The sequence below is a fragment of the Macaca thibetana genome, chromosome 10 (genome assembly GCF_024542745.1).
Source record: "Macaca thibetana thibetana isolate TM-01 chromosome 10, ASM2454274v1, whole genome shotgun sequence".
NCBI classification, from domain to species: Eukaryota; Metazoa; Chordata; class Mammalia; order Primates; family Cercopithecidae; genus Macaca; species Macaca thibetana.
Window position 1 is genome coordinate 39,754,636 of NC_065587.1, and position 25,913 is coordinate 39,780,548.

The 25,913-nt window shown below is 42.7% G+C and overlaps 1 long non-coding RNA gene across 1 annotated transcript in view; it reads right to left on the reverse strand.

Moving 5' to 3' along the window:
* Window positions 1–18,729, reverse strand: part of LOC126964004 (uncharacterized) — a 28,398-nt gene extending 9,669 nt beyond the window's left edge. Inside the window, exons 1-2 of the long non-coding RNA XR_007729283.1 lie at window positions 18,540–18,729; window positions 2,485–2,574 (exon numbers count right to left, since the gene is read on the reverse strand). This is a non-coding gene — a long non-coding RNA (uncharacterized LOC126964004). The remainder of the gene's footprint in view (window positions 1–2,484; window positions 2,575–18,539) is intronic.
* Between the last annotated feature and the right edge of the window lie 7,184 nt (window positions 18,730–25,913).

A 25,913-nucleotide genomic window follows, 5' to 3' on the forward strand; every position in this document is an offset into this window, starting at 1 on the left:
GAATAAAACTATTGCAGGTCCATAAGATACACAGAGGTAAAATACACAACACTAAGAGGACAGAGTAGTGTAGGAAGTAAATGGAAGTATGTAGCTATAAAACATTCACATTGTGGCTGGGCGCGGTGGCTCACGCCTGTAATCCCAGCACTTTGGGAGGCCAAGATGGGCAGATCACAAGGTCAGGAGATCGAGACCAGCCTGGCCAACATGGTGAAACCCCGTCTCTACTAAAAATACAAAAATTAGCTGGGCATGGTGGCAGGTGCCGGTAATCCCAGCTGCTCAGGAGGCTGAAGCAGGAGAATTGCTTAAACCTGGGAGGCAGAGGCTGCAGTGAGCCAACATCATGCCACTGCACTCTAGCCTGGTGACAGAGCAAGACTCAGTCTAAAAAAAAAAAGAAAAGAAAAAAAGAAAATTCACATTGTTCATGACATGGCAAATTATTCTTTGAAGATGTGTTTGATAATTTAAAGATAAATATTGTGGTATCTAGAACAACCACTAAAAAATGTTAAAAGAATTGCTTTCTAAAAAAAAAAAAAAAAAAAAAAAAAAAAAAAAAAAGGAGATTAAATGGAATACTACAAAAATATTTAGTTAACCCAAAAGAAGATAGGAAAGAAGGAAGAGAACAACAAAGAATAAATGGGACAATCTTTTTAAATGACAAAATAATAGACTGAAATACAATCCTACTGACCACGACACTGAAAGTTAGTAGACTAAACATGTAAAAGGTAGAGATTGTCAGTTTCAAGGAAAAAAAATCAAGATACAACTATATGCTATTTACTAGAAACATTCTTTAACTATAAACATACAGGTTAAAAGGAAATGTGTGGATAAACATATATTGGGCAAAAAATAAACATAAGAAAATTACATTAATATCAGAAAAAATTTCTATATAAGTGATATTAATAAAGACAATGAGGGAAATTTCATAATTATGTTAAGTGTTAATTAATAAAGAAGATGTAACAGTGCTAGATATTAGGCAAAAAATAAAAGAGATTGTGAAAATTTAAGTAAAAATTGACAGGGAAATGAGAGAAACAGACAAATCCACAATATTAGTTACAGGCTTTACCACTTCTCTCTCAGTAATTACTAGAACAACTAAATGATAAATTTATAAGGTTATAAAAATTTGCTCAAAACTCTCAATCAACTTAAGTATTTAAATACACATTGAATAGCTACCAAGATAGAGCAGTGCTGGGCCATAAAAAAAAGCCCCTGTAAATGCAAAGCATTGAAACGCACAGAGTATGTTCTCTAATTAAAATGATATAGCCTAAGAAAACAATATGATTTCTAGAAAACCTTACAATGGTTTCAAATTTTTAAAAATGCCTCTAAATAATGCATATCAAAGAATAAATGACAAGGAAAAATTGAAATTAAATCTACTGAATAACAAGACAAATAATGAAATATCAAAATTTTAGGATACTGCTGAATTGATGTCTAGAGGTAACTTATATCTTTATATATGTATATATATATACTTAATGGAAGGTTTAAAATCAGTGAACCGAGCCTTCAACTTAATTAGCTAGAAAAAAGAACACATTTAACTGAAGGGAGTTAAATAAAGCAAGTGATTTTAAAATGAGTGGTAATCAAAGAAATAGAAAACCAAGAAACAATAGAGAAAATCAAAGGTCAAAGTTTGGTTCTGTGAAAAGATTAATAAAATTCACAGACTTCTATGAAGACTTATAAGAAAAAAAGAGAACATATAAATCACCAATATGAAGACCTTAAGAGGCAATATTACCAGACATTCTACAGACATTAAAAGAATAACAGGAGGAATGATGTTTTATCAACAAACTTAATGAGTCAGATAAAATGGAAACATTCTTTGAAAAACACAGCCAGCAAAAATGACACAAGAACTAGTATATCTAAATGACCAATACCTTTTAAAGAATTTGAATTTGTAATAAAAAACTTTCCAACAGCTAATGTAATCCCAGATGACTTCACTATGAATACTATCCAATGTTTGAGAAAGAAAACAATACCAAATGTATATACTCCTTTAAAGGGGAGAAAAAGGAAGAAGGAACAGTTCCTCCACTTGTTTTAGGGCAGCATAACCATAGTAGCAAAACATGACAAATCAAACAAATAAAATTACAGACCAATATCCTTCATAGTACAATTGCAAAAGTATTAGCAAATCAAATATGGCAATATATACAATTTATCATAACTGAGCAGGGCTTAACCCAGGAATTCTAGTGTTTTCAACATTCAAAACTCAATTGGTGTAACTCACTACGTAAATGAAATTAAGAATAACCATATAATTATTTCAATAAATGCATAAAATGTACTTGACAAAATTCAAAATCCATTATTTAAATAATTTTTTAAAACTTTCAGCAAAATGGGAATAGCAGAGAAATTTCAAAATCTGATAAAGGACATCTATGAAAAACCTAAGGTTTATGGTTTTATACTTACGGAAAAGGACTGCTTTCCTCTTCATATCAGGAACACAGCAAGCATGTCTTCTCTCACCAGTTCCATTGAACACTGTACTAGAGGTCTTAGCTGTTGAAGTAAGACAAGAAAAAATAAAGAAACTATAATCACTGGGAAAAACAATGTGTATCTGTCCCTACTCTAGACGTAATTGTGTATATGTAAAAAATGCAATAGAATCTGCAAAGAAAAAGTACTAGACTTAATTGAATTTAGAAAGGTTACAGAATATGAATACACCAAACTCAAGTGTACTTCCAGTATATAAGCAATAACAATGGGAAAACATTTTAATCTATATACATATATATTTATAGTTGCATCCCAAAACATGAAATACCTAGAATAATCTAACAAAAGATCTGTAAGACCTCCTCACTGAAAACTGTAATACAGTCATTTATCTCTTAACAAGGAGGATACCTACTGAGAAATGGGTCATTATATGATTTTGTCCTTACAGAAACATCATAGACTACACTTACACAAACCCAGATGGTTCAGCTTACAACACACCTAGGCTATATCTTGTAGAGCCTATTGCTTCTGGGCTACAAGCATGTAACTATACTGAATGCTATAGGTGATTGTAACAAAATGGTGAGTATTTGTGTATCTGAACATATCTCAATACAGAAAAGCAACAGTAAAATATGGTACTATATTCTTGTGAGATCACCATTGATTATGTGCTTCCTCATGGACTGAAACACTGTATGCAACACAACTGTACATTGTATTGTAATAATAAAAATTAATTATAAAAACTAAATAAATGCTCACAGGCTGATCAGCTAATATTGTTAAGATGTCTATTCTCCTCAAGTTGATTCATAGATTAAACACAATCCCAGTGAAAATCATATCAGGATTTTTGCATCAATTGAAAAGTGAATGTTATAATTTATATGGAAATTCAAAGGATTTAAAATAGAATAATCTTAAAAAAACAAAGTTGCAGGACTTATAATTTCTGCTTTGAGAGTTGCATAAAGTTATAGTAATCTGGATGAGTTGATATTGGCACAAAAATAGAATACACATCCATCAGTGGAAAGAATGAAAGATTCAGAAAGAAACCCACACATTGATTTTTGAGAAAGGCATCAAGTCAACTCAATGGAGAAAAGAAAGTGCTTTAAGCAAATACTGCTGAAACAAGTGGACAGCTGTATCCAGGGGAAAATAAACGCTTGACCCCCACCTTGCTCCACTTCAAAATAATAATAACAAAACATGTAATAGACTGAAATGTAAAAGAAGGTTAAATGGGATTCATAAAAAAAAAAAAATGTGCTATTTAAAAGACCCCATTTGGCAAATGAACACACAACCACAGAGAAGAAAAAAATATCCATAACACATTTGTCTAACAAAGGATTCAAATCCAGAATGTTTAAATGACTCCAAAAAATCAATAATAAAAAGACAAGCACTCCAATTAAAAGAGTGGGAAAAAGACTTTAACAGGCACTTCACAAAAGAAGACATAAAATGGCTAGTAAGCACATGAAAAGGCACTTAACCCCATTAGTCATTAGGAAAAACTAGATTAAAGCAAGATATGATTTCACATTCACCAGTAAGACCAAAGTGAAAGTGACTTGCCCTATGTTGGCAAGGACATAGAGTGACAGAAACTCTCATATGTTGCTGGCAGGAGGGTAGAATAGCACCTTGGAGAACTTTTTGGCAGTTTCCTATAAAGTTAAATATACAATTCCTTTATAACTCAGCAAGTCTACCCTCTTGAGATTCACCGAAGAGAGATGAAAATCTGTGTCCACAAAAAGACTTGTACAAGAGTGTTCATAACAGCCTTATTTATAATAGCTCATAACTGGAAACAACATAAATGTCCATCAACAGATGAGTAGATAAACAAATTGAAGTATATTCATAAAATGCTTCTTGGCAATAAAAAGGCAAGGACTACTGCTAATACACAATACCATGATTGAGTCACAAAAATAAAGTCGGCTCCCAAAGTAGGCATTCTGTGTGCTTTCATGTATATGAGATCGAAGAACACAGCTAAACTCATCTACAGTGACAGAATCAGAAGGTGCTTGCCTTTCTAGACTAAGGGTATCAACTTGAAAGGAGACTAGGGAACTTCTTGGTTGGGGGGTTCATGGCAAAAGTATTCTACCTCATGCCTTGGGTGGACGACTACAGGAGCACACACCATTGACAAAACTCATTGAAATCGATACTTAAGACTGTAAGACCTGTGCACATTATTGTTCATAAAGTAATCCTTTATTATAAAAATACTTTAAAATAATATCTAATCTCTAGATGCTGAATGGATAAAATTTAACAGAGAGTTTGCAGAACTGATGGCAGGTGAGTTAGGAGACTACTGCCATGATCCAAACCATTCAACAATGTAAGCTCTCAAAGAAATTCCATTTCTATCCATCCTAGCCTTTTGGGATGAGCTCAACCTTCTTCACTGGAAGCAAAGAAATGGAAGTCAATCCTTGCTAGAAAAGCCACCCTTCAAAGAATGAGAATGAGATCGCCCTTCTCCCAGTTTCTTCCTGCAAAATGATGCCGAAAGCATAGGCCACACAGTGTTCCACTTTCTCGCATTGTGATGTTTTGGGGTTCACCTTATGTGTGATCACTAGAATGCACTCATTCTGAAATCCTCTCTTCATAACTTTTTCATTTTTCAATGTCTTTCTTAAATCTGACAATTTAATATTCTCTTCTATGAATTCAACATATTTCCGACTGTCATTTCAAAAGGGGAGGGGAGTGATAGTGAGTTCTCTGTCTCTGGAATGATTCAAGTAGAGTGGGGACAATGAAGTGTCTAGGGAAATGAGAAATGGTGAGGGTGAAGCTCTTAATGGAGGATGGGGGATAGGCTAATCACCTGGGTCCCTTCCAACTTTAAAATCTCTACTTTTTGGTCAAAGTCTTGATAAATGTTAATACAGTGTAAGAAATACAAAAAATCAGTTAATTTATACTTAATTTAATTAGCTAAATTTAATTGTACCCTGCATGTATTCTGTTGGACCAGAGGATAGAATTTTATGCATATCTACTCTGGGAGAAACTCTGAAATTCTCTTTGATCCTCTGCTAATTTTGCCGCTACAACAATTAGCCGTTGCTCAGCTGCTCTACCTTTCAGGCACAACCTGATGTTGATTTTAATTACTTACCCTAAGACCAAGGCAAAATGAAATACCCACTGAGTCCTATTCCAATTTCAGTTCATTTAATGCAAAATCTACTGCTTGCAGACTCGGACTTTGCTCTCTGAATTAAGCATCACACATTGTGAGGCATTTAAATATTAGTTTCCTCTTTTCTTCAGTTCTCCACTCATGACCTTTCACAGTTATGGTTATTAATTAGCCCAGCAGTCACTGCCTTCTATTGTTGTGGCTCCTCTCTGTAAGCCTCCCTAGTGGTCCTCCTAGGGGAACCACACACGTCCAGCGCGGGGTTCCAAGCACAGTTAAGTCCAGCTGAACCGCGTTTCCATCCTCAAAGCAGAGGTCTGGAGCTTTTGGTTCTATGGTGTCAAGGTATCACCATGGGTCGTTCATGCTTTACATCTTCCACCTTAGGTCCCCTCTCTAACACCAGTTAAAGGATTTTTTTTTTAATCCCAGGTGATTTGGGTAAGTGTAGATATGAGAAGCAGGAGCCAGACTTTATTTTACTTTTTCTTTTACCCACAGCCAGATCTAATGACCACAGATGATGGTCTTGACTGGAGTTCAATACTAATCTGGCTGAATGGATTTCTCGAGTTTACTTCATTTTTTTAATTCAAGCTCTAGCTTAAAAAAGAAAAAGTTTAAATGGCTCAATGCAATCAAGTTGCTGCATCATTCAATCCCTGTCAACAAACTGGATCTGTTTATATTTTGCTTTCCCTCCCGCTGGTCACCTGCAGGTTATGTCAAGCAGTAACCAAGGATCAAATTTATTTCCAAATGATGGCTAACAGGGAATAGGCAGACAGAGTTTTCAGATATCTATGTATTTTGATAGTCTGCAAAGTTGCCTGAAGAAAAAGAAATACAATTCTTTATTTTTTAAAGCAAAGAAAACAGGGAACAACACACATTGATGCTCTCATAAGCAGCTTTTGCCCTAGTTTAGAAATCCACATTTCCTCCTACTTCAAGTCGGGAGGATCGCTTTGGTGCCAATTATCAGATAATTGGAATCCCCAAAGATCCTATTTGGGAGTCATGTGGGCCTTACGTTATTGTTATTCTGGAAAGGCAAGCTGAGGGAAGAAAACGTACGCTTTCACTATTCACGAAGACAAGTCATGTATCTAAGGCACGCGTTGTGTGTGTGCACACACCGCATACTAAACGTTCGGGGAACACGTTTGATCTCCACATGATGGGGCATATTATCCTGTCGAGCCAGATAGAAAGGATCTCCTGATAATGGAGAAGAAAGGAACTATATGCAACACATGGTCATGGGCATAGAAATTGGGGCTGTCCTGGAGGTCACACACACAGCTTCTGTTTCCAGTCTGCAAGCGAACTGGCTGAGCAAACCCAAGCAGTCTCAGCTCCCAAATACAGGAGGCCATCCTATTCAGAGCATCTTCCCTTGGAATTGGCCACCATGCTAAGAGAAAGAACCATCTACTTCAGAACTGCTCTTGAGGTTCTGAACTTTGGGGCAACCCAAGCTTTTCCTTTCCCCTGGGTTATGGCACCTACCAGCCATTCTATAAATATTTAAGTGCAAATGATATATCCAGCCTAAGGCAAATTTGTGACTGAGGTCATCATTCCCCAGACCCCTTTGCCAGCAGCTGCCCACTGTGGGGGCTGCCTTTGGAGGCTGCAGTCTAGTCTTGTTAGCAGGGGTGGATCTGTACAAGTCTGCAGCGACTCAGTTCTTGCCTCGCAGAAGAAAGAATACAGCCAGGGGCAGAAGGCAGGGAGTAAAAGTTCACTAAACAGTTTAGAGCAGGAATGAAAGGGAGTACCGTTGGAAAGGGCCAAGCAGGCAACTTGAGAGATCCAAGTGCTCTGTCTGACCCTCAACTTGGGTGGGGTCTTGGATGACACGACGCCAGGGTTCACATTTCTTCTCCCCTGATTCTCTCCTTAGAGCAGGCTGCTTTCATGCCCAGTGGCCTGCCAGCACTTGGGAGAGGAGCATGCGCAGTGTGTTTGCTGAAATGGTGTGCAAGCTCATTTGAGGCACTCTTCCCTTTCCAGGTAAGCATTTCTAGAGGAAGATCATATACCAGTTAAACTTCATTTTGCTTCTTAGTGCACATACTTGGGCCCACTTGTCCAGCTCCTGAGATCCTATCAGGAAGCTGATCACCAGCTTCGGATGTTTCCTATCTACTGGAAGAGAGCCTTTCCCTAGTGCCAGGCGAAGCCAATTAGAGACAGCTTAACAACAACCTGGCCAGCACCTGATGGTCACGTGACATCCCTGGGGCAGGGGCCCTCTTCCGCCCTGCTCACGTCTGCCTAAATACCAACTCTAACAGTCTGATGTCCCAAACATCTTATTATGAAAGGACCGCTCCTGTGGGTTTTTGAACTTCCCACTCCATCATGAGTGTCCTCACTCTCCACACCACAGCCCCTGCATCTCTGGGACCTTCCATGCTTACCCTTCATGCTGCCCCTGGCCTCACTCTCCACCCCGCGGCCCCTGCATCTCTGCGACATTCCATGCTTAATTTTTTTGTTCCCCCTGGCCTCATTCTCCAACCCATGGCCTTTGTGTCTTTGCGACTTTCCACACTTTCTCTTCCTGCTCCTGCCTGGCTTGTTTTCTTCCACACCGCTGTCCCTTTCCTCTTTGTCTTTGTATCTCTTCCTGCTTCTCCCTCTCTCTGTCTCTCATTCTTTATCATTTATGAAATCGATCCTCAGAGTGCTCTCTTCACAAAGAAAACTGAAGAGGGAGGTTTCTCTCTGCTTTGAATGTCTGGCTTTCTCCTCCCAAAATAGGACATACCTCTCTGGATGCCTCAGTGCTGGCCCACCATTTCATAGCGTTTCTGAGTGGCTATTTTAAGACCACGTGAGTACAAATGTTTTGGATATAGTCCAACCTTAAGCAAATCCAGGAAGTATTAATTTTAAAGTCATCTAACAGGATTGACATCCTGAAATTATTTTTCTAATAGGTCTTTGTTGCTCACCTATTTTTGTTCTGCAGTGCTGTCCATGGGGTGGGGAAAGGGCCATCGAGGTGAATGATGCATGAAAGACTCATTTTCCTGACCTGGCCAAGCCTGACCTTCAGAGGGACCATCAGCAAAATTCCAACTGATTGGGACGGTTGCTATAAAGGGAAAACATGGGGTGCCCTGATGAAGAGTATAATGGGGACTTCTTCACATCAGGTGATGTTAGTCATTCAGGCTGCCATAACATAGTATCACAGACTTGGTGGCTTACACAGAAGAGATGGATTTTCTCATCGTTCTAGAGGCTGCAAGTCCAAAATCAGGTGCCAACATGGTCGGGTTCTGGTGAGGCCTCACTTCCTGGGTTGCAAATGGCTACCTTGTCACAACGTCCTCTGTAAACCAAAATTAAAATTCAAAGTCCCCCAACTGACTGAAGGGACCCTCCTCTTGGCCAAGGGGATTTCAAACTAAACCTGAAAAACTGGTTTAGACCATGATGGGAAGTGGGGGTCAGACATGCCTCCTTATACCCTCCTCCCCCAGAATTCAGGCACCACTGACCAGCTTTAACATTAAAATGTAGATCTTAAGACTGACAGAAGAGAATCCATGTAGCAATAAGATACCAAATTCCAACCTGACTCTAGCAGAGCGTCACAGGACAGACAGCAGGCCCTGAAAGACATCAAAGCATTTTCCCCCAAAGCATATTTCATTGACATATTCTGAAATGGCCGTGCAAAGCTGTCTCTCACGGGGAAAATCTACATTCTGTAGAGAATCCCCTTCCCTTTCCAGGTATTTTCCTAACCCAGGAGAGATTTAACTAAGAGTCTTGCACCTTTTCGCATCTGATAAAAGATATTTACTATTAATACCTATTTTCTGAGGCCTGCTACCCAGAGGCTTCATCTACATAACAAGAACCTTGGCTTCCACAACCCTCCTTATCTTAGCATTTCTTTCTGCTGACTTCAACTCTTCAGGGAGAGCTTAACCCTGTCAACCAACTGCCATCAGGAAATCTTTAAATCCAACTATGACCTGGGAGCCCCTGCCTCTCCAGGCCAAACCAATGGACACCTTGCACGTATTCATTTCTGTTTTCATCTATAACTTCTATCACCTTAAAATTTATGAGATCAAGCTATAACCCAATCACCTGGAGCACATGTTCTCTGGACCTCTTGAGACTATGCCTCAGGCCTTGGTCACTCACTTGTGGCTCCGAATAAATCCTTCAAATATTTTACAGAGTTTGACTCTTTTTTTCAAAACCCCACAGAGCCTTCCCTCTGTGCACATCCCGGGAGGAAGAGAGAGTGCATGAGCTCCACCAATAAGTCTGCAAATTCATAGACCCTTCTTTTATGACCTCATTTAACCTTAATTTCTCTCGCATCCGTCCATGTGAAGAGACCACCAAACAGGCTTTGTGTGAGCAACAAGGCTGTTTATTTCACCAGGGTGCAGGCGGGCTGAGTCTGAAAAGAGTCAGTGAAGGGAGATAGGAGTGGGGCCATTTTATAGGATTTGGTTAGGTAGAGGAAAATTACAGTCAAAGGGGGTTGTTCTCTGGCGGGCAGGGGCGGGGGTCACAAGGTGCTCAGTGGGGGAGCTTTTGAGCCAGGGTGAGCCAAGAGAAGGAATTTCACAAGGTAACATCATCAGTTAAGGCAGGAACAGGCCGTTTTCACTTATTTGGTGATTCTTCAGTTACTCAAGGCCATCTGGATGTATACATGCAGGTCACAGGGGATATGATGGCTTAGCTTGGGCTCAGAGGCCTGACACTTAATGACCTCCTAAAAGCCCCATCTCCAGATGCAGTAACACTGGGGGATTAGGGCTTCAGCACGTGAGTTGCAGGAATGGTGGAGGGATGGAGAGTAGAGACACAATTCATTCCATAACAGGTGGTCAAGAAAACTCTCTAGGATGGTGACACTTACGGTGAGACCTGAAGAATGAGAAGGAACCTGCCATCTGAAACTCTGGGGAAAGCCCACTGCAGAAAGAGGAACAGTAGGTGAACAGATGGAGAAAATGGGGGAGAAATAAGTTGTAGAGAGTAGCATTAAGCATTCTATTTCACATTTGTTAAATTTGGGGCTTGTGTGACATCCAGATGGATCAGTGAAGCAATGGAATAAAAGAATGGAAAATCCAATAGTAATACAAATAATTTATTCCTTGCCAAAGTACAACCATCAAAGGTTTCAAAGATACATGTGCATGGCTTTATGGCTGCCCTGTCTGGATCATTGTCAATCGTTTGGCCAGCATGAAACAAGTGATTTGGGTCTGGGGGAGGAAGGAGAATCAGTTGGCAAGCGTGAAGCCAGGCTAGCTTCAAGTGCGCCCCAGAGAGCCAGGTGGAGGAAATCAGCACCAAGACTTTTCCCAGGCGAAGCACTTCATCGGGCTTATCAGAGAAAGTGTGTTTAGGGGTTCCTTAGAGAACACAATTAGTCAAAACAAATTCTTCCTGTCTGGGAAGCCACCAAGTCCTTAAAAAAAATGCTATATGAGAATCCCCAGTGGCCAATTGTGCATCCAAAAAACTGCTGCTGTCACCATCTGAGTAAGTTTCATTAGGTCCAAATGCCTCAAACTGCCTTCTTTTTCTTCCTGAAACCCCCAGGTATTTAATTCCCTGAAATCCACTGTCTTTGACTTCCCACTGCACACAGTTGTTTAGATAAATCTAGTGAAGATCTCTGCCCACAAAGCACATGATTCTGGAGAAAGGAAGAGACGCTTCCCAAACGCCATGAGAGGCCTTACTCTTTTCCTGGGAGAAGTTCAGAGAAGATGGCTCTGTGTTCTTGGTATCAGACGGTGCCTTAAGACATCGAGAGGCACTGGTGATGTTACGTTAAATCTCACATATAAACAGAACGCATCCGATTTTAATTGCTTTATTCCTCTCAACCAAACAAAACATGTATAAGCCTTAGCAGACTGATAAAGGCCTCCAGGCACTGTTTTAACAACTTGCATATAATTTGGAGTTTGCAAGCACTGGTGAGGACAGGGCTGCTCGGGGCAGAGGCTCTGTTACAAATCCTGGAGGTGAGGTTGCCAGGAGGGGAAGGAGGAGTGGAAAAAATTCCTGTTACTTTGATCATGTATTTAATCCCAATGTATTGAAAAAATACACTCATTTTGTAATATAATTGTGTCGACGTGTTTTAATACAGCATGTTGTTAAAGTTACTTATACATTCCTGGGAAGATAAAATCTAGGGGCTAGAAGTAAGTCATTTAAATAATATGAAAATATCCGGGGCTCATTTGATGACAGTGTTTCCAATCTTGGACCAAGCAAGAAGTGATTCTCCCAACTTTCCTATGATCTTTACCCCTTAATGTTACTCCAACAAGTGGTATTTTGAATTAATTCCATCTCTCATGTATTATCTTGTTACCAGAAAAAGGAGTCCCAATCCAGACTCCAAGGGAGGGTTCTTGGATCTTGTGCAGGAAGGAATTCAAGGTGAGTCACAGAATACAGTAAAATGAGGTCGTTTATTGAAAGCTACTCCAGTTAGAGTAGGGATCCTCAGAAAGCAAGAGAAGGAACGTAACATCTTTGTTTTACATTTTCCTTCCATAGCAGTCTTATCTATGCAAAACTAAGCTAAGCTATGACTATGTGCAGACGGGCTGACAGCGTGACAAAATTTATTATTCTGCTGATTTAAAGAAAACTGTCCTTGGCATTTTAGTGCATATGTACATCAAAGCATAATAAGAATTAACTTGAAGGCATATATTATTATGTATATTGGGGCATCTGGACATTTTGTTGTCATTGGAGTTTGTCCTTGCAGGCACTGTAAACTGCTTCCTTAGCCATGGACATCTTATGACAATGGGTTGTGATTGGCAAGGAATGTGCCTTGCTGGTTTTAAGATGGCATTAATTCTAAAATGGTGTCACCTGGGCTCTCCTCGGCTCCTGTTTCCCTAAAAAAATCTCATGCAAGGAAATGGAGAAGTGAACACAACATGTCCTAGGAAAAAAACCATAAGTATCTTGCTCAATTAGAAAATGCTAAAACTTGGGTTTCTCCGAGTATGTAAACTACGTCAAAGAGTTGACGGATGACATACATTGATATATTCATGAAAGGGGGCATTTTTCCTTTACTTATAAGGGAGTTTAGGTTTCAAGTTTATATATAAAGAGCTTGGAAGTCATTACTCCAGTCCTTCCAACAAATAAAAGTTGGACAAACTGAAAATCAATGACTTTTCTTGAACCTATTGGAGAACTGAGTTCACAGTGAAACAGAGTTCATGGGTGGCCACTGTTTAGGACTGGCCTCCTGCACTAGGCCCCTGGCAGACCAGAACAGAGTCAATGTACTAAGGGCTACCTAATGAAACTGAACTTTGAAATTAACCAGTTTTCCTATAAAAGGGGAGATTCTGGTCAACCTGAGTCAGCATAAGAAAGTTTCCTTTGTTTTAGTCCCATAAGGAAAATATCTTCAAAATGACCAGTCAGCGTAATAAGAAAGTTTTCTTTGTTTTAGTCCTACAAGGAAAATATCTTCAAAGTGAGCAGTCTGCTTTCTGTTTCTGCTTTCTTCAGCCCATTTCTGCCTATAAAGCCAACCTCCTATGCTCAGCTCATTAGAACACGGACTCTATACAATGAGGTGTTGACAAATTGCAAATAAAAGCCCATTAAGACCTCTAAGCTTGTTGTAAGTTTGCCTTTTGATAACAGGGTAAGTCACTACCCAGAAATCTGGAAGCTCTCCATCTCTGGATGAGTCCAGAAAATCACGGCTGAGCTCTGCCTCCCTGGAGCAGAAGCCGCTGTAGACATAAACTGGTAGGAACACTTAGAGGATCAAGTTGACACACTGCTCTGAACTGAATGTGTGAGACTGAGGAAGGCAATGTAAGACTGGGCACTGCAGCCTTGGGGAGACCTCATGCTTTTGTGGATTTTATCTCCAGGAGCCCTTCAGGTTCTGATGGTGAAGATCCCAGAAAGAGCTGCTCCTAGCTTTGGTAGGGAAAGGAAGAGCATTCCTTGTGAAATACACCAGAGCCTTCTCCTTTCCCCTGGAAGGCCCACTCTCCAGGGGAAAAACTTCTCAGCCTCATTCCAGCCTGGGGAAGGACATTTTCTACTGCAGCTCCCTCCAGCCTTCCAGTCTCACCTAAGGCTGGGGGAAACACTTGTGAAATCACAGGCCAGACACAGAGCCCCACTGAAAGACTGAGATTTAATATGATGATTATAGGACACTCCCCTTCCCCTGCAATTTACCACCTCATCAACAGGGCTTCAGTATAACAGCAGTAAATTACAGTTGAAAGAGCTCCAGACAGAGGCTCTGAAGAACAGGACTCAAGGTCAAGAGGTGAGGCTTCTGGCACCTACAGCAAATACTGAACACAGCCCAACTCTGAGGCAGATGAACATAAACCCTCACACTAAGGCCTGTTGACCTCAGTTCCTATTGCTCTGAATTATTAGCCAGATAATTTAAAATACTATGGTTAGTATGTTAAGGGTTCCAGTGAAAAACTAGACAACATGCGAGAACAGATAAGTAATATAAGCAGAGTGAAGAAAACACTAGGAAAGAATCAAAAGGAAATACAAAAAATCAAAACACTGCAAAAGAAATGATGAACGCCTTTGATGGGCTCTTCAGTAGCCTAGACAGAGCCAAGGAAAGAACCAGTGAGCCTGAGCATATGGCAACAGAAACTTCCCAAACTGAAATGCAAAGAGAAAACATATTTAACAAAAAACAATAGAATCCTCAAGAACTGTGGAACAACATCAAAAGGCTTTACATATGTGTTATTGGAATACCAGAAAAAGAGAGAACAGCACATAAGTGTTCAAAGAAATAATGACTAATAACTTTTCAAAATGAATGATAGACCCAGAGAACTGATAAATACAAAACAAGCAACAAATAAACAAAAGTCACAAACACACACCCCTAGGTATATTAGGTTTAAACTGCAGAAAACCCAGAGACAAAGAGAAAATCTTGAAACAAGACAAAGGCAGGGGGAGAAACCTCTTACCTAGAGAGAAACAAGGATAAGAATCACAGCAGACTTCTCATCGGAAGCCACACAAGCCATGTGAGAATGGAATGAAACATTTAGTCTTGAAAGAAAAAAAAAGAAAACCCTTTCTTTATCCAGAAAGATCGTCCTTCAAAAGTAAAGGAGAAACAAAGACTTTCTCAGACAAACAAAAACTGGATGGAATTCACAGCCCATAGACCCGCTCTGAAAAAATTGTTGAAAGTTCTTCAGGGAGAAGGAATAAGGAAGAGGTCAGAAATACAGATCTCCATAAAGAAAGGAAGGGCATCATGAAGGAAACATGAAGATAAAATATAATCCTTGAACTTTTTTATTGATCTTTGAAAGACAATCCTTTAAAATCACAGGAACAATTTACTGAGTTAGTATGGCACATGGAGAAGTGGGGTGAAGGCAACAACATCCCAAGAATTTGAGGGAGGAACTGGGAATGTTCTGTTAGGTGGCATCTGCACTGTCTGTGGGAGGCACAGTGTTATCTGAAGGTGACTCATTGGTAATCGGAGAGAAGGGTCCCCAAGGAGGTAGAGTGGCGTGGTAACTGGGTGGATGCACCAAGCATGGATAACAGTGACTGGAGCCAGAGAGACGGGGGCTCAGCCCCAATCTCACTCACTTGGCCAGCTTCGGTAGGGTTTTCACAGCTTTTGCTCTCAGAAATCTCATCTCAGAAATTAAAGCTATCAATAGTTCCTTTGTAAGTCTCTCCGGAGATTGAGATAAGGCAAGTAAAGCTGTCCACATAACACCTGGCACAGGGAAATCACCTACATATGGAAACTGTTATTATTTCAATTGACAGCAGTGGCGCCCAAATTGTGGTTTCCCCAGACCAGCAACATCACCTGCAAATGTGTTAGAAATGCAAATTGTCAGCTCTCACCCCAGATCTACTGAAGCAGGAACTCAGTGAGTGGGCCCAGAAATTTGTGTTTTAACAAGTTTTCCAGGTGATGCTGATGCTTGCTAGTGCACAGGAAGCACTGCTTTATAGAATGAAGACATTACTAGTGAGGCCAAATACTGAGTGGCAACTCTGATCAGCTGGCTTCCCTGACATCACGCTCTAACATTATAAGCAGCTCAGACAACAGTGTTGTGAAACACACCTATTCTTGATCACATTCTGCCTTCACTATCAGAGGCAGCACAATGCTTGGCCCATAGTAGGTCGCTAAAAAAAAAATACTCAAGTGAATCGATAAGTTCAGGACCACAGCTCTCCCCATGTAACCTCAGTACTTGGATAAGGAAGGCAGAGCGTCCAGCAGCTCCCTGCTCCACCTTGCCCTGTGTGCTCTGCTGTCTGATGACAGCCCCATGAACAAGTTAGAGTTTGACTCCCAAACATAGGACTAAGGGGATTGAGATTTGATCCTACAGCCTCTGTTTTCAAATGGGATAAGGCTGAAAGGTCACATGACTCCATGTGTGATTCAGGGAGGAAAGAAAACTAGAGCTAAGATCCCCAATTTTTTTTGTTGTTCTTTGTTCCACGGTTGTGCTGAACCCCTACTAAGCTCAATAGGAAGGCTGAAAAAGAGACCCAGAGCTAGCACCCAAGCCATGGGGTTTTATTAGGGGCGTACATGCAGGGAGAGTGTCCAGTGGTGGTGGGCTGAACAGGGAAATCACCTCATGTACAGAAATAGTCCAGTGGTGGCGGGCCGGGCAGGAAGACCGTAGCCTCTTCTGAACAGCATGCCGTGTACACAGCATTTTCACTTAACACCCTCCTGGTAACCTCCACCTGGCAACCTTCATCCAGTCCCAGACTCGGGGCCTCAATCCCCTGAAGGGTCCATGTTCCACGGAACAGGCCAGGGGCTCAGATGTTTATCATAGACATGGAATGATTCTCGGGTTGGCCACTCCTGGATTCTCTAGCGCGGAACATACATTTAGGCACATCTGCCATACAGGGTCATTCAAGGGTGTGCTTAAGTTATTACTATCAGTTGCATTTACCCTATATCCCCTCATGAACATTAAAATGTTGAGGTTTCTTGATGGAAATTTTTCATCCATTCATAATTTTGGTTTAATCATAGTTTATGATCAAACTCTGTGGGGCCTCTGTGGCATGTACAATGCTGTGCTGGACAAGGCAGGTGACGTCCCCATCCCCTGCAGAGCCGGAGCCCTGCCCAGGAGAAAGTGTGTAGACAGCCTCAAGACGATGCAGAATGGGGAACCATTGTGTCATAGCAAAGGCCCACGCATGATGTTAGGGGTGTTTAAAGGGCAGAAAAGAAGTCTGTTCCCAGAGGATCGAGAAGGCTTCACACAGGAGCTGGACACCAGAGCAGCTTCTGCCAGGGCCTCCCTGGAGACAGTGATCTGGCCGCTCCAGGAGAATGGAATGTCCCACCTGACAGCCATGCAAAGAAATGAATGGTGAAACAGACAGCAGGTCCCCTTTGCCTATTATACTAGCATTAAAATGTAGTGGACACAGCTAATGCTGGCAACAGTGTGATGAAATTGGCATTCCCATCTATTTCTGGAAGCATCTGGCAAACTGCCAACTGGGAAGAAGCTTTTTGGAAATCATCAGTCAACACGCGTGAAACGCTATTGTCAATGTTTGTGTCATCGGCCCCAGCAATCAGACATGTGGAAATCTGTCCTAACGGATGTTGTTGTTAGCAGAAGAAAAACAATATTCTCCACTGGGTTCATTTCCCTACAGATGGAAGCATTGCTTCCATCTGTAAATGTAGGCGTCAGAGAATGGCCACCTGAATAAATACTAACTGCTCAGTGTTGAATAGCCTCTAAAATAATTTTTCTGAAAAAATTCAGCCACCTGCAAATAAAAATCTTAAGATATATTAAATTAAAAATCATGTCTCAGAATTTTACTGAGGACAATTGCAAATATTTAACAAGTAATAAACCTTGGGCAAAGATACTGGAAGAAATTACAACAAAATAATAGTGCTATCATTAAGATGGTGTGGTTGGTTGTGGTTTTATTATATGTTTTCTCTGCTTTTCAAATGCTCTTAGATGTTCTTACAGATAATAGTTGGAGAATGCAAAATACTAGAGAGAGAGAAATGAGAATGAAAGGTTACCTCCTTCTCATTGAAGTGGTAATAAAAATAGTCACAGGACCTCTTATCGCCAGCAGCACTAACCCTCATGTGAACTTTATTTTCATTCTTTTCTGTTGCTGAAAATTGGTCTCCAAGGGCAGTTAAGTCTCAGGGACATTGCTTGACTTCAGGCTGTAAGGAAGCCCAGCACCAGGCTGGATTTCTGAAGCTAAGCAACAGGTTCTGAGGTAGGTCAGAGAGGGTGGTCATAGCCTCACTTAGAGGATAGCAAACTTGCTAAATAGATGGCGAGAACAAGCCACCCGATGGTGCACAAGCCTCATCCCAGGCTCGTGGTTAGACCATCCTGCATCAAGGAGGTAGAAGAGCAGAAGGAAAAATCCGCGAATTCATCCAAGTGCAGAAACCAAAGATTAGTGTCCTTGGGCTGACCTGTGCTCATTGTAATACTAAAGAACTGGGTGGAGATTTACGATGCTAATGAGACATGCGATGTGTGTACTAGCAAGCACAACCACAGCACATGTGCCACCGGGAGACAGCCCAGAACATGCGTAATGGCAACACCCCTTCCCAGTCCTTCAGGAATAATCATGTAAGACTCCCACAAAGGGGGTTTCCCCAGTGTGGGCCCGCACCGCTTCGCCTTTGAGCGGCCACTCTGATCAGAGGGCAGAGCGCACTTTTCGCTGTGCAATCACCTCCCTTGCTTACCTTTACTTTGGACGTGCTCTCAAGTTCTTTTGGATGGCGAAGTCAAGACCCCGAGCCGGTCCACCAGCAACAGTGTTTTCGGAGCCGCTTAACCACAGGCCCTGAAAGACGCTGAAGTCCTTAAACTGGGGGAGAGCCTGGGAGCATCTGAAACACAAAACGGCTCCCAGCGGATGGGGAGGCAGCACCCTGACCGGAACCCGGAAGAGGTTTGCCCGCGAGCCTAAGTCTCCGCACACAGCCATCCGGGCATCCGGGCGGAAGTGGGGCAGGTGAAACCTCGCGTGGTGTGGGTGTTTCTCCAGCTGTATTCTGTCGAGCCCCTAAAGGTCTGACCTGCATTGGAAGGGCTTCCTCGTTTCTATTCAAACAGAGAAGTTCTTATTTTCTGTATTTGTGGTTTTTGCTTTCTCATATAATTTTGGTTGCACAAAGCTAAAAAATATTTGAAAGCCTCTACTTAATTGTATAACTAAATGCAATATTATCTTTTGCTTATTTAATAACTATTTTAATATTTATTTTCTATTTATGTTAATAGCAATAATAAAAATATAACTTGGAGTGAGAGAAAACTTTTCTCTCCGTTAACTATCACTATATCATTTAACTACCACTAGCTATTCCTCACAACAGATTATAAAATGTAAGCACCTGCCACCTCATTAGCCTCTATGCTCCACAATGCCAGGGACTCTTTGCCTTAGTCTCCACTATGTGCTCAGAATACCTAGCACATACTAGGTTTGAACAAAATGCATTTTGGAGAGTGGATGCTGCCGCCACCTGGTGACAGCATACCCACATTTCATGCCTAGCACTTTGATTACTTAATGAAATTCACGGGGAATGGAATCAGAACACCTAAGACATGCATCTGTGTGATAACAATCTCACTTTCCTCACTTAGCTTTTTCTGTTTCCCTACTCTGCACAGGTTGGAGACATCTGAGTTTTCTCTGCCCCCATCACCTGCACCTGCCCTGGTGGCATACACTTGCACCTCCTCTGTGTGGTATTAGGTTGGTGCAAAAGTAATTGCTGTTTTTGCCATTACAACTGCAAAAACTGCAATTACTTTTGCACCAAACTAAGAATAGGGCTTGCCCCTCCAGATGATAGAATCGTTGCTTGTCACCTTAGAACTTCTCATACAGAGCACCGCATTCATCAAACCCCAGTCTCAGCCATCCTCAGGGCACGTGGAAGGTCGTGCCCATAAATCAACGCCTCAGCCAACATCTGGTCTCCCCTTCTGCCACTCCCTGTGTCCCTGCCCTGGCACCAGGCATTTGCAGGTGCATGGGGCAACATCATTTAGTTAGCTTAATCTGGGCAGGGAGGAGCATTAGTAAACATGAGAGATAGCTGTTGGCTCATGGAAAAGATTAGTTTTAAGCTATTTAAGGCAAAGCAATAAAGGATGTGGTTTCCTCCTCTGACATGCTTCCTAATTTGTAGATTCATATGACATCATACTGGATTACAAAGCCATATTACTCTGATCGGTAATATTATGCTATCCTAATTCAGTTTGTATAATTATTTAAGTTTAATTTTTAGGACTGCTATCAAATATTAACATTGGGCTCGGTAGAGGCCAGAAAAAAATTGGGAACACGCATCCACACACATCAAGAAGCTTAATTGGTAGAATCATGCAGGGCAATTATTTTAATGAGAACAAAGCCTCATGTCTGGCATATACATATGACTGTGTCCAGCCCAACTCCGTTGAAGTGACAGTCACCGGACTCGAAGCTCCTCAAGGACAGGGGCCATGTCGCTTTCACAGACATGACTCATTGCTGGGGCTCAATCAGGGTTGAGCTGACTTGACTTGAAGCTGAACGAGGACAAAGAAAGGTCAGGCAGTCCTGGGAAACTCGAAGGTCCGAGAGACAACATTCGCTGTTGTCCTCGCTGTTTATTTCTCTGAGGTCCATTAATTAGGAAGCAGGTAGGAGCCATGTCATCACGGCCACTTGGGCCAATCTTCTGCACAAATGGGGAAGGCATCTGCCCCCACAGTGAACTCTAGGCTTATCTGCCTCCCAAATCTCTCTCCAAGCTAATTTCCATGGTTATTCAAATCCCTCTTAAATATTCAGACCTCCGGCCCCTGGACCTCTATGGTCCTCCTGAGAAAGCTGGAGCTGTGATTTCTCTGAGCCTCCATTCTTCATCTGTAAAATGGGGCCGTAGAGTCTACTCCACTGGGCTGAGAAGCTACTGGAAACCAGGCTGCCAAGTGCCTGATGCAGCATCTGTCTCCAGCCAGCCTCTGCACAAAGACATTTCCTCCTTTTAAAATTATATCTAGACTTGTCATCATTTTTTATTTTTATGGGTACACAGTAGGTGTATAGATTTATGGGGAACACGAGCTGTTTCGATACAGGCATGCAATGCACAAAACTCACACCGTGGAAAATGGAGTATCCATCTCCTCAAGCATTTGTCCTTTGTGTTACAAACAATCCAATTATACTCTTAGCTATCTTTAAATGTACAATTAAATTACCGTTGACTCTACTCACTCTGTTGTACTGTCAAACACTAGGTCTTATTCATCCCCAGGTCCGTCCTTCTCACCCCCACAACCCTTCCCAGCCTCTGGTATCCATCCTTCTCCCCTCTATCTCCATGAGTTCAATTGTTTGAATTTTTCGATTCCACAAATAAATGAGAACATGTGATGTTTGTCTTTCTGTGCCTTGCTTATTTCATTTAAGATGATGACCTCCAATTCCATCCCTGTTGTTGCAAATGACAGGTTCTTATTCTTTTTTATGGCTGAATAGTACTCCGTTATATAAAGTACCACATTTTGTCCTCTTATTTCTTTTCATCACTGCTGAGAGCCAGTCCTATCTGCTGCTTTTCCAGGGTTTCCTAGGAAGATGCCTACCCTGTGTGTTAGACCAGAAGTTTCAGTTAACGTGGTCCATGGACAATCACAGCCCATGCACCTGCGGCAGGGCCTCAGGTGCCTGCATGTCACCAACTCCTTACCCCAGAAGAGATGCCCACTCTGGCTGGGAAAGTTTAGCCGCCGTCCATGCACACATCTGCCCAACAAATATGGACGGATTGCCTACCATGTGCAAGTGTTAACCACACACCTGAGAAAGCATCATCAGGTTAAGAGAGACTTTATTTCCACAAGCAGTTTGCAAACTGGGGAGATGCAGCCTTCAGTGCAAAACAAAGCTGGGCCTGGAGAGAACCAAAAGAGTAGTTGTCTTTGATAGAGAAAGTTCCCACCCAGCTTCCCACTCTGGCCCGCTTATGCAGTTGTGGGATGTAAACTGGTCAGTTTTGATTGGCTGATGCTGTCACAGTCTATTGCTCAGGTCCAGGAGGCAAAATAAGGTTTTCCCACAGCTACTGATTCAGGTGGCACGAACAGGAAAAGACAGCTCTGAATGTCCCTAAGTTACACTGCAAGGGTGTGAGTTTTCCTGGAACAGAGTATGTGTGTGACCTATAGTCAGCAAATGACTGCTTGGCTCTGTTTGGAAACTCGGCCCAGTTAGATGCTCAGAAGCTGTTTTGGAGAACAGGCTCTTTCAGGGTTCACAAAAGACAAAACAACCTAGCAAAAGGGAGAAAATATTCCTGCAAGATCTACTTTCTAGATTCTCCAAGAAGGTGGTTTAGTCAGGGTTCTCCAGGGAAATGGAACCAATAGGAGATATTATACATACATACATACATACATATATACATATATATACACATATATATACACACACACACATACACACACACACACACACACACACACACAGGGGTGTGGGGAGATTTATTATAAGAAATTGACTCGTGGCCGGGCACAGTGGCTCAAGCCTGTAATCCTAGAACTTTGGGAGGCTGAGGCGGGCGGATTGCCTGAGCTCAGGAGTTCGAGACCAGCCTAGGCAACACGGTGAAACCCCATCTCTACTAAAATACAAAAAATTAGCCAGGTGTGGCAGCATACGCCTGTAATCCCAGCTACTCGGGAGGCTGAGGCAGGAGAATCGCTTGAACCCAGGAGGCAGAGGTTGCAGTGAGTAGAGATCATGCCACCGCACTCCAGCCTGGGCGGCAGAGCAAGACTCTGTCTCCAAAAAAAAAAGAAATTGACCCATGCAGTGATGGAGGCTGAGAAGTCCCACAGTCTGCCATCAGCGAGCTGGGGACCCAGGAAAACCCATGGTATAATTGGAGTTCAAAGCCATGAGACGCAGGACACAGGTGAGCTGAGATGTAAATGCTATTGTGATAGCAGAAGACGAGATGTCCCTCCTCAAGAAGAGAGGCAGGAAAAAGGGCGAATTCCTCCTTTCTCTACCTTTTGTTCTATTCAGGCCCTCAACAAATTGGGTAATGCCCATGCCCATGGGGCAGGTCAATCTACTCTGCTGAGTCCAGCGACTCAAATACTAATCTCTTTGGGAAGGCTCCTCACAAACCCACCCAGAAGCAACGTTTAACCTGGGCACCCAGAGGTGCAGTCAAGGTGACACCTAAGACCAACCACCACAGAGGGTGAAACCACCAAGCACTCCAGGAGTTTGGTGTAAGGGTGAACCCCAACCAAGCCAGGGGTCTTGTGTATTAAAAGGAGGAGGCCAGACTCTGACCCCAAAATGTCTGATTCAAAGATCTGAGATGGGCTCCAGAACATTCTATGTGCTCACAAGCACCTCTGCTATTTCTGACTCTGTTGGTCTAAGAACCAGCACAAGGCTGTGAGCTCTTTATGAGCTGAAACCAGGCTCTAGCTCTGTCCCTGAAGGGACAAAGCACAGTATGTGGACATAGCAGGTGTTCAGCGTCTCATCTGTGAGACGAAGCGAAGGCATCGTGAAGGAGTCTGGAAGGACGGAACAACTTTGCTAAGGGGAGTGAGAGTGAGGTCAGGAGTAGACGAGAAACAGGAAATGGGAGTTCCTTTGAGAGTTGTGAGAACGAAATTCCTGCTGGGAAGAGATGGAGAGGATTCGGAGAAGTGGCTTGCTCTGGTGTGAAGGATCCTTCCAAGGAGGTTAGGATTATAATGATCTCATTACTAAATTGGAACTTGCCTGCCAACAGACCCCACTCATCTCAGACGGAGAAGGAGCTCCACAGCAAGCAGTTGTGACTGCACATTAAATATTTAACAGATCGCCTCTTGAGCAATCATTTGTGATCATTATCTGGCTCTGTCTACCACCACATCACAAAAACGCTCATGTGAAAAGAAACGTGGGTCCAGGAGGTGGTTTTTCAGTTCAATGCACAGATCACTGATGGCCAAACTCCACACAAAGGTGGATCTCCCCCCGCCACAGCGTCTTCTGCAGTCTTGAGTCTCCAGCCTGAACTACCCAATGAGACCAGGCCTAGAGGACACCCAAAGCCTGGGGAGCCCAGGAACAGAGGTGTCCCACATTTGCCTCTAAAGGGCCCTCGCTGCCCATACCACCCTCCCCATGTGCGGGTGCTGGCTTCTCACTGCTGTCAATATCGGCATTGTCCTGGCCCCTACCTCTGCCAACAGGCACACTGACCTCGGCCCTTCCTGCCTTCCTCACACTTTCCATTCTGCCCACCTGATCCAGGTACAGGTGCTTCCTACCTGGAGGAGGGGAGGACCCTCACTTGCTCACTGTGCCCGTCACATGCCTTGCTGACAGTTTGCCCTCAGCCACCCAGGAGCTTCCATTTAGGTCTTAGAGCCTCCAGTGATGCTGCACTCAGGGCCTCACTTTCCATCACAGGAAATTCATCTTTAGGCTTTGTATTGTCTTTGGCAATGTTTGTGTAAAGTTCTATTTGAATGCAAAACTCTGAGGCCCGTGTTTGAAATCTACTGAGATAAAATGCCAACTCCCTAGCCTGGCATTCAGAGCCTCTCACTGACTCACCCCTGCACACACCTCTGCATGAATCTGCGTCTCAGGTCCACCTGGTCACCCACTGTCACCAACACAGCTTTGCTTTCATTCTACTATGCTTCACTCACATTACCTAGTTTGCTCAGCCCAACTGACCCTTTTAAAGGATGTAGCAAACCAGGTCACCTCTCCTGTTAAATCTCTCCAATGTCTGCCCTCACTCGCAAAGTGGCCAAGGTTCCCATCACCAGTAACGGCGTGTTGACAGCAGGAGCCTGGATATGATCACGGGCCTGCCACCTCTGTAGGCCTCTCCCTGAACACTCGTCACCCCAGTCCAACCATGAGAAAGACATCAGTCAAACTCAAACTGAAGGACACCTGGCCAGGATGCCTAGAAACCGTCAAGGCCATCAAAAATGAGGAAAGTCTGAGACACCATCACAGCCCAGGGGCGTCTAGAGACGCGATGACTAAGTGTGAGGCGGTGCCCTGGACAGGGTCTTGAAACAGAAAAAAAGACGTTAATGAAAATGAGTAAAACCAGAATAAGGCTTAGGGGTTCATTAGTAGCTACATACCTACGTTAGCTTCTTAACTGTGACAAACACACCATATAAATGTAAGAAGTTGATAGTAGGGGAAACAGGGTAAGGGGTATGTAGGAAGTCTGTGCTATATATGCAATTTTTCTGTCAATCCAAAAACCATTCTAAAATTAAAATATTTTTTAAGCTCTCCAACAGCTTCCCGTATCACCCAGAATAAAGTCCAGCTCCTTGCTGGAGTTGCCCAGACTCCACAAGGCCAAGTGCAGCCTACATCTGTCACCCCAGCACCTTGGCCACACCCGGCCTCTCCCTGTTTCCAGGCCTTGAAGTCGTTTCTTCCTCGCAGCTCTTGCATTTTCTCTTTGCTTTCCCCAGAAAGTGCCCCTCCAAGGTCATCCCATGTCTGGTGGTGACTCAGGAGGCCAGCTTGGTTTGAACTTTTCCTCTCTGGAAAGTCCTTTCCTGTAGTGGCCCCACAGGACTGCCGTCTGTCTCACGCCCCGGGTAGTTTATTCCCATACCTCTCTCTGTGGTTGGCCTCTTTATTTCCCCACTGGATGCCAAGACCATGGCTTCCCTATTCACAGCTGCTTCCTAAGCACAAAGAACCATGCCTGGCACAGAGCAGGCAGCCCGAAGTCCATCCTGAGCAAGTGACATCATTTCTTTTCTTCACTCAACAAACGTTTTGGTGAGCCTGGTATTGAGCTCCACACAAGGACCCACTAGTGAATGAGGCAGGTGTGTTCTCTGCCCTCAAAGAGCTCTGGGCCCATCCTTTTCTCTTGGCCTAACTAAATGTCCGGCTCCTAGGAATGGACATCAACCCTACCTCTTCATTTGTGCCCCCTGAATACACCTGCCTGAAACTGGGACCGACTCAGCTAGATGTTGGCAGCAAGGCTCATTCTGAAGTCAGAATTAGGTTGTCTTTCTTTATTGTATTTAATAAA